Source organism: Scyliorhinus canicula, chromosome 14 (genome assembly GCF_902713615.1).
Source record: "Scyliorhinus canicula chromosome 14, sScyCan1.1, whole genome shotgun sequence".
Taxonomy (NCBI): domain Eukaryota; kingdom Metazoa; phylum Chordata; class Chondrichthyes; order Carcharhiniformes; family Scyliorhinidae; genus Scyliorhinus; species Scyliorhinus canicula.
In genome coordinates, this window is record NC_052159.1 from 44457580 (window position 1) to 44467493 (window position 9914).

General features: G+C 44.9%; 1 protein-coding gene across 1 annotated transcript in view; it reads right to left on the reverse strand.

Annotated features, from left to right (window-relative positions):
* The window catches only part of uspl1 (ubiquitin specific peptidase like 1), a 59962-nt gene extending 55418 nt beyond the window's left edge, over positions 1-4544 (reverse strand). Inside the window, exon 1 of the mRNA XM_038817659.1 lies at positions 4407-4544. The gene's annotated coding sequence lies outside the window, so the exon portion shown is untranslated. The remainder of the gene's footprint in view (positions 1-4406) is intronic.
* Positions 4545-9914: the final 5370 nt, after the last annotated feature.

The window sequence follows — 9914 nt, forward strand, 5'->3', positions numbered from 1 at the left end:
TGCAGTCAGGATCTCGAACATTCTGCCTGAAAAGATGGTGGATGCTGACTCCATAAGCAAGAGTGAGTTGAACAAATACTGGAGGATGAGGAACTGACAGGGTTACATACGAAGAGAGAATTAAGCATGATGGTGCTTTCAAAGTGCCAACATAGGCATAAGGGTCAAATGGTTCCTTCTGTGCTGTAGGTTTCGGATTCTGCTGAATTATCCATTTGCCACCTCGAACCTTGCTTAAAATTTAAAAATATAATGCAAAATAGATTTTGCACCATGTTTCAAAGACCATCGCTAACTTGTTACATTTTAAAATTCCTTCCAAAAATTTAACTATTTGGCATGTTTGGCAGACAAAACATTGTGCCGAGGATGCAGTTCCATGGCTAGTCAGCAAATTTGCAACGCCTGGGTCGGAATTCTCCGGTCCCCCAGCTGCCTGTTATTCGGCGGCCTGCCATTCACTGGCAGCGGGATTCAGTCTTCCCACCAGGCGACTTGTCATAGGATTTCCCATTGAAGCCACCCGATGCAGCCGAGAAACACACAGGCAGAGGTGCACTGCCAGCGGGAAAAGAAAATTCCAACAGCTGAAGAATGCCGGCCCAATATTTTAAACAGGATTCCATCAAAATTCATGAACCAAGTCAGTACATGTTTCCAATTTAACAAAAAGTAACAGCCTTTGGTTCAAACAAAAGGTTGTAAAATGCTCGAATAGATTGATATTATGATCTGCAGGCAACACCTCATTAAGATTGTCTTATAACTGTAATTGGCATTACCAAAATTGAGCTTCAAATTTCACTCACCTGGTTTAAGAAATGCAATAATCTGTCATCTGTATCTTAATTCCATCCAATTGCAGTCAGAATAACAAAGTGCTCCCATTGTTAGGTCAGATATCAAGCAACCACTAATCAACCCAAACTTTTCTGCTTTTTAAACCATAATGGGTACATTTTTGAGAAAACAAAGGTTTTAATACCATAGAGAAAAGCCCAGACAATGCAATGTAAAATATTACACAAGACTTACCTTTCTCCAACCTCTACTTGTTCACTCTTGCTCCCCAAATGATTTGCTGTCATCTCCAACTGACCTATTCTTGATACTGTGCATCCACAGTGAGTATTTTAAGATTTACTTTATTCTCAAATTATTTCAGATGGCTGTTGAACTGTATTAGACAAAAGATATGCCATTTCAACCAGTTTTACGCCTCTTGCCTCAGTGAAAGTGTTTTTCCATTAGTTGGAAGCATAGTTTGAAGCCTCAGATGTGAAATATGGCTAACAGTGTACAGGAAAAGTGCTTTGATAGCTGAGCTCCAATGTAATAGATAAAACAAAGATTCAACTACCCGTAAAAAAAAATGATAGATACCAAACCACTGGTCAGTTTTTTCAAGCATTACCCCGACTTTGCCTAACTCTTGGAAAAAAAAACTGGATTATAGATGAGTTGACAGTACTTGTCCCTAAATCTGTGTTATTACCTCTCTTGTTTACCTCTTCTACAATTCTAAAGAATGAAAACATCGGTATCAAAATTCATGTGCTTTGAAAAAAGCTATCAAAATATCTACCTATTTCAACTAGCCATGATACTTCGTCATCGCAGAATGTGCCACAATAGGAAGATCAACAAAATAACATAATTCTAGTGGGCAAAACATGGATACATGCACTGATCAGGCAACAATGAAAACATTTTCAAACAAAATTTGTTCTTTAAAAACCTAGATGAGTTTCTTTACTTCAGGACACTCATTCCATGAGCCAATTATTCAGAGTAGAACAAATTTACTGTTCAAGTTGGGCAAATTAGGCTTCCCTCACCCTCTACTTGTTTTAAATACCAGTAAATATCAAGCAGTAGCAGCACTCTTGGAGAGCACAACATGATTGACAGAGAAGGGGGAAAAAGGAGATTAAAGTAGTATAATGTTATTAGATTACTTGAGCATCACAAAATACATTTCTTGTGGGAAGTACATATGCAGGATATAAGAGTACACTATAAATTAATGCATATATTTTTAATTAGAAACCATTTTTCTGTTCAACATGCCAAAAGAAAGCTCCTGAACTGTTCACATAGATGGGAGAAAAAAGTAATGTGCTTTGTTGTTTTTAAGCATTAGATGGATGAGATTAAAAGGAAAGAAGTATATTTGCCTGAGAGTAAAATAAACAAATTAGAAATCCAGTTACAGTTAGACTTCTCAGTCTTCGGATTTGAGAACTCCTCATATTCAATCATGGTCTGCATGGAGTTTACGAATATCAGATGGGATCATTGGCTATAAAAATGGAAAGGAGGAGACACTCATCCCCAGCATCTTTTTAAAATTACTTTATCAGAGTTACAAAGCCAGAGCTCAGAGTGTGGACATGGGCAAACCCCTAATCCTGCTTCTTGCCTGCTCCAAAAACCAATTCATGGTCCCCACAAAAGAGACATACCAGATCCAGGCATTACACCTGACCTCACTCACGCTCATCTTAGCCAAAAGGCCGAGAAGCATTTTGCAACAAAGAGAAGCATAACAAAAAGTTTAATGATCAGCACCTGGTAGTGTTGCGGTGCTCCTTGAATCTTACTGGTATTTGCAGAACAAGGTGACAATGGTAGGGTGCACAAGGAGGGAAGTGTGCAAAGGGCCCCTTAGGATTAACATCCACATATAAATGAATCATAACCTTCAGGGCAAAGCAGCTCTGAAAAGCAAATCAATAAGTTTTTTTTTTAAAAAGGCAGTGACAGGCAAATAGCTTTAAGGGGAAGAGGGATGGAATTGGCTAAATGACAGAAAACGGACAGTCGAGATCTCCTGTTGTTTTTCAGACTGCAGGAAGACGAGTGTGGTATCCCAAGGATCAGTGTCAAGGTCCTTGCTTTTCTTGATATATTAATAACCTAGACTTGGCTGCACAGGGCACCATTTCAAAATATGTAAAGAACACAAAACTTGGAAGTATTATGAACAATGAGAAGACTGATAGATCTCAAGAGGACATAGGTTGGTTGAATGGGCAGACAATTGTCAAATGAAATATAATGCAGCCATCTGAAGTGATTCATTATGGTAGAAAAAAACAAGGAGAGACAGACAGACAATGTAAAATAGAGGACAATTCATCGGCTGGTTGAATGGGCAGACAATTGTCAAATGAAATATAATGCAGCCATCTGAAGTGATTCATTATGGTAGAAAAAAAACAAGGAGCGACCATGTAAAAGAGGACAATTCTACAGAAAAGGAGTGATAAACACATATAGAACACAGGTTCGGTCTCAATTGGAGTATTGAGTCCAACTCTGGGCACCACACTTTAGGAAGTAGATAAAGGCATTAGATGGTTCAGAAAAGATTAATTAGAATGGTTCCAGAGTCGAGGAACTTCAATTATGTGAATAGATTGGAAAAGCTGAGGCTGTTCTCTTCAGAGAATTTCCAGAGATTTGACAGAGGCAGCACAGTAGCACAGTGGTTAGTACTGTCACTTCACAGCTCCTGGGTCCAGGTTCGATTCACGGCTTGAGTCACTGTCTGTGCGAAGTCTGCACGTTCTCCTTGTGTCTGCGTGGGTTTCCTCCAGGTGCTCCGGTTTCCTCCCACAGTCCAAAGACATGCAGGTTAGGTGCATTGGCCAAGCTAAATTGCCATAGTGTCCAGAGGGGTTTGATGGGGTTGCTGAGTCACGGTGATGGGGCAGAGGTGTGGATTTAAGTAGGGTAATCTTTCCAAGGGCCGGTGCAGACTCAATGGGCCGAATGGCCTCTTTCTGCATTGTAAATTCTATGTCTATGTACTCAAAATCATGAGGATCATGAGTAGATAGGAAGAAACAGCCGGTGGTTAAGATCTGGAATATTCCGCCTGACAGCATGGTGGAGACAGATTCAATCAAGGTCTTCAACAGAGAACTGAACTATTATCTGACGAGTAAAAAAATTGCAGGGCTATGGAAAAAGGCAGAAAAGTGGGACCAGGTGAGTTGCTATGGTAGAGAGCTGGCACAAACACAGCTAGCCCAATGACCTCCTTTAGTGCTGTGGTCATTCCATGATTCTGCTTGGAAATCACCACACCGCGCAGAACCCCCAGACCGACGGAATAATTCCGAGCAGCGATGAGAATTCCGCTGAGAGATTTGCGCCCAAGTGAGATCTCCCAAAGCAGGGCGAGTACCCGAAAGTGATCGAGGCGGCCTGGCATCAGCCCAGCTCAAGCACCCGCGACCTGAAGCTTCTGCCCCGAGGTGGCTGAAGGTGTGAACGCTGCGTGCCTGAACTCAGCCCACAGAAGGGGCAGCCCCTCCCTCCATACCGTCGCCGCCTCGGCCAGACTCGGGGGCCGGGACTCGAAACACATGGAGGATTCACGTGAAACCGGCCCTAACCTGTGCCTGTGCCGCTTTCCTCGCACCTTCCTCGTCCTGTTCCGGAGCTGCCGCCCCCCACCACGGCCGCTCTCCTGGGCCGCTCGCACACGGCCGCCGCCGGCCCCGCTCCGGCACCGTCCGCCCAACGTTTTCCGTCCGTCGCTTCCGGCGGTCCCCTTCCACTTCCGGTCCGACTGCAACCCCCGGTTAGGAATTAAGTTCCCGCCTGCGGACGGCCCAGTCACAAAACCAAAGACATCAAGGCACGGAGGCGAAAGCCGCGTCTCCGCGCCTCCGCGCCTGTGTGAACAGCCGACAATTAGAGACGGTTTCTCACAGCTATCAAACTCTCACTTTCGCCTGGGATGCTCTTTTTCCCGGGCCTAGGAAGTTCAGCGCGTCCGGCCCTGTCCAAACGTGCTCACCACGATATTTCTCCCTATAGTTTCCATGAGATTTATCAGTTAAAATAGACACATTTTGGTGTCCACTTGGTCACAGAAACTTTAAAGTGAGTCAGGGAATTCCCCTGTTTATGTTCGTTGATGATCAAGGCTTGCACCTCATATTGAAAAATACTGCAGATGCTGGAAATCTGACATAAAACAGAAAGTGCTGGGAATACTCAGCAAGTTTGGTAACAACTGTGGAGAGAGAAACAGAAATAACAGCGGTCCATGTCCAAATGCAGCAAGACCTGGGCAATGTCCAGGTTTGGGCTGACGAGTTACACTGGAGCCACACAAGTGCCAGGCAATGACTATCTCCTACACAAGAGGATCTAACCACCACTCCTTGACATTCGATGGCATTACCATCACTGAATCCCCCACAGTCAACACCTTGGGGTTACCATTGAAACTGAAACTGGACTAACCATAGAACATAGAACAGTACAGCACAGAACAGGCCCTTCGGCCCTCGATGTTGTGCCGAGCAATGATCACCCTACTTAAACCCACGTAACCCGTATACCCGTAACCCAACAATCCCCCCATTAACCTTACACTACGGGCAATTTAGCATGGCCAATCCACCTAACCCGCACATCTTTGGACTGTGGGAGGAAACCGGAGCACCCGGAGGAAACCCACGCACACACGGGGAGGACGTGCAGACTCCACACAGACAGTGACCCAGCCGGGAATCGAACCTGGGACCCTGGAGCTGTGAAGCATTGATGCTAACCACCATGCTACCGTGAGGCCCCATATTAATACTGTGGCTACCAGGGCAAGTCAAAGGCTAGGAATCCTGCAGCGAGTAACTCACCCCCCCCCCCCCCCCAAAGCCTGTCCACCATCTATAAGGCAAAAGTCAGGAGTGTAATGGAATACTCTCCGCTTGCCTGGATGAGTGCAGCTCCAACAACACTCAAGAAGCTCGACACCATCCAGGACAAAGTAGCCCGCTTGATTGCTCCCCCTTTCACAAACGTTCAAACCCTACACCACCGACACACAGTGGCAGCCATGTGTACCATCTACAAGATGATAACTCACCAAGATTCCTTGGACAACATTTTCCAAACCCACGACCACTAACATCTAGAAGAATAAGAGCACCAGATACCTGGGAAACCCACCTGGAGGTTCCCCTCCAAGTCACTCACCACCCTGACTTGGAAATATATCGCCGCTCCTTCACTCACTGGGGCAACCCTCCCTAACAGCACAGTCGGTGTACCTACACCTCAAGGACTGCAACAGTTCAAGAAGGCAACTCACCACCACCTTCTAAGGGAAACTAGGGATGGGCAATAAATGCTGGCCTAACCAGCGTCGCCCACATCCCTTAAAAATGAATTTTTAAAAAACTTTTCAGGTCAAGGACCATGTTCAGAAATGAGGGCATCTGGGGAGACCCTTCCCCACACAGCCCTCCTGCTGATGTCCTATCCTGGACAATAACATTACTGTGTCATTAAGGTGGCTGGAGATCTGGCAAAGCCAACAGCGGATTCCAGACTTCTGATGGAAGTGGTAAAGGACACCAAGCTTTAAGCAATGTTTTCAGTGACCTCACAGAGCAAGCACTATGTAGTTACAGCTGATTGAGCCAAAACAGGGCCATCCATCCCATGATAGACTTCCTGGTTATGTTCTAAGCACTCACACTCAGATCCACCATTGTCAAGCCAATGTTCTTTGACCACAGCCTCCTACTAGTCAACTGTCACTCGCTAACCAGAGGGTTGGCAGTATGGACATGGAAGCTGAATGTGAAACCATTGACCCCAGAGCAGTTACAAAGATTCGACATGTGAAGCCCCTCTTTAATTCTCAAATGCTCTGGTGGGAAGCAATCAACATGAATATTAAATGATTCACCATTGCTAAAGGTCTTCAGAAGATGAGAGAGACAGGAAAGTATCCACCGCCAGAAAATATGCCAGAGATGTTTCTGCTGCAGTCGGTCAGATGGATTGACCATGTTAAATTGCCCCTTAGTGTCCAAAAAGATGGGCAAGTTAGGTGGGGTTATAGTGATAGGGCGGGGCAGTGGGCCTAGATGGGGTGTTCTTTCAGAGGGTAGATGCAGATTCAATGGGCCAAATAGCCTTCTGCATGAGGGATTCTATGGATGGGGCTCACTATAGGTGTTATGCTCAGAAATGACATGTCCTATTCATACTTTTAAACATGGATTGCATTCAGTACACCATTATAACTTTCTGGGACAGTTGTTTAAATGTTCACACTAACATGGCTGTCAAGGTCACAAATTCTGCACAAGGTTGCCTTTAGTCTTCAGAAAATTCCTGATTGAATAACCATGGCTGCTCCTCCCCCCACTTCAATGGACATACCCAGAACAAAACCCATTTGTGGAATTTACATCTACTACATGGTTTGTGGTTTACCCAAAACTCAGAATCAATGTACTACCAGAACTTATGGCACCAAGTTTAAACTTAACAAGGAAAGCTGCGGAACCAGTTTATCATAGGTACCATAGTGTGCGAACAGACCATCCATCCATTCTCAATTGTATAGAAATTGCTTCTAGCTTTAAACAATTCTGAGTGAGCAAAATAAGTATTTGTCATGTGGCCAAAACCAACTAAAGGTAACAATTCTATTATCTCAAGAGCCAGAGGGAATTCTATTCAGAACATATTTAGAGCCGTTGGCAATGATCTTTTCGTCCTCGCTGTCAACAGGGGTGGTACCAAAGGATTGGAAAGTGGCGAATGTCGTGCCCCTGTTCAAAAAAGGGAATAGGGATAACCCTGGGAATTATAGGCCAGTTAGTCTTACTTCGGTGGTAGGCAAAGTAATGGAAAGGGTACTGAGGGATATGATTTCTGAGCATCTGGAAAGACACTGCTTGATTAGGAAAGTCAGCACGGATTTGTGAGGGGTAGGTCTTTCCTTACAAGTCTTATTGACTTCTTTGAGGAGGTAACCAAGCATGTGGATGAATGTAAAGCAGTGGATGTAGTGTACATGGATTTTAGTAAGGCATTTGATAAGGTTCCCCATGGTAGGCTTATGCAGAAAGTAAGGAGGCATGGGATAGTGGGAAATTTGGCCAGTTGGATAACGAACTGGCTAACCGATAGAAGACAGAGAGTGGTGGTGGAAGGCAAATATTCAGCCTGGAGCCCAGTTACCAGTGGTGTACCGCAGGGATCAGTTCTGGGTCCTCTGCTGTTTGTGATTTTCATTAACGACTTGGATGAGGGAGTTGAAGGGTGGGTCAGTAAATTTGCAGATGATACGAAGATTGGTGGAGTTGTGGATAGTGAGGAGGGCTGTTGTCGGCTTCAAAGAGACATAGATAGGATGCAGAGCTGGGCTGAGAAGTGGCAGATGGAGTTTAAACCTGACAAGTGTGAGGTTGTCCATTTTGGAAGGACAAATATGAATGCGGAATACAGGGTTAACGGTAGGGTTCTTGGCAATGTAGAGGAGCAGAGAGATCTTGGGGTCTATGTTCATAGAACTTTGAAAGTTGCCACTCAAGTGGATAGAGCTGTGAAGAAGGCCTATGGTGTGCTAGCGTTCATTAGCAGAGGGATTGAATTTAAGAGCCGTGAGGTGATGATGCAGCTGTACAAAACCTTGGTCAGGCCACATTTGGAGTACTGTGTGCAGTTCTGGTCACCTCATTTTAGGAAGGATGTGGAAGCTTTGGAAAAGGTGCAAAGGAGATTTACCAGGATGTTGCCTGGAATGGAGAGTAGGTCTTACGAGGAAAGGTTGAGGGTGCTAGGCCTTTTATCATTAGAATGGAGAAGGATGAGGGGCGACTTGATAGAGGTTTATAAGATGATCAGGGGAATAGATGGAGTAGACAGTCAGAGACTTTTTCCCCGGGTGGAACAAACCATTACAAGGGGACATAAATTTAAGGTAAATGGTGGAAGATATAGGGGGGATGTCAGAGGTAGATTCTTTACCCAGAGAGTAGTGGGGGCATGGAATGCACTGCCTGTGGAAGTAGTTGAGTCGGAAACATAAGGGACCTTCAAGCGGCTATTGGATAGGTACATGGATAGGGTAGAATAATGGAGTGTAGATTAATTTCTTCTTAAGGTCATCACGGTAGCATTGTGGATAGCACAATTGCTTCACAGCTCCAGGGTCCCAAGTTCGATTTCGACTTGGGCCACTGTCTGTGTGGAGTCTGCACATCCTCCCCGTGTGTGCGTGGGTTTCCTCCGGGTACTCCGGTTTCCTCCCACAGTCCAAAGATGTGCAGGTTGGGTGGATTGGCCATGATAAATTGCCCTTAGTGTCCAAAATTCTATAATTAACCTAGGACAAAAGTTCGGCACAACATTGTGGGTCGAAGGGCCTGTTCTGTGCTGTATTTCTCTATCTATCTATCTAACACCAGCTGCAGAAACAGCATTAGCAGCAAAATCTATGCCTTTAAAAACCTGGACACTGCCACACCTTGAAAGTCATCCAGCCATTAATTTTCAAAGATCCACTAGAACACAACCTTAACCTGGTAAGAAAACCACTAGTAGCCAATTTTTTGATTTGCTGAAAAAGCCATCTCTTCAAAAGAATCCTGTAACAATGTTGATATACGACTTCAGCTATTGAAACTGCCAAGATGACCCTTTTTTGAGTGAACTGCTTTCTTCAGCTGGCACGCAAAGGTGAGCCAAACATGTAAATAATGAACAATTCTTTTGTTTACAACTTGTAAACATGCACTGTGCTCTTGAAGGGGTGGGACGGTGGTATAGTGGTTAGCACTGCTGCCTCACAGCACCAGGGACCTGGGTTTGATTCTGACCTCGGATAACTGTCTGTGTGGAGTTTGTACGTTCTCCCCGCATCTGCATGGGTTTCCTCCGGGTTCTCCGGTTTCCTCCCATAGTCCAAAGATGTGCAGGTTAGGTGGATTGGCCATGCTAAATTGTCCCTTAGGGTGAGGTTGCAGGAATAGGGTGGGGGATTGAGCTTATGTAGGCTGGTCTTTCAAAGGGTCGGTGCAGAGTCGATGGGCTGAATGGCCTCCTTCTGCACTGTTGGGATTCTATGAAGTCAGTGATGTAGCATTTAG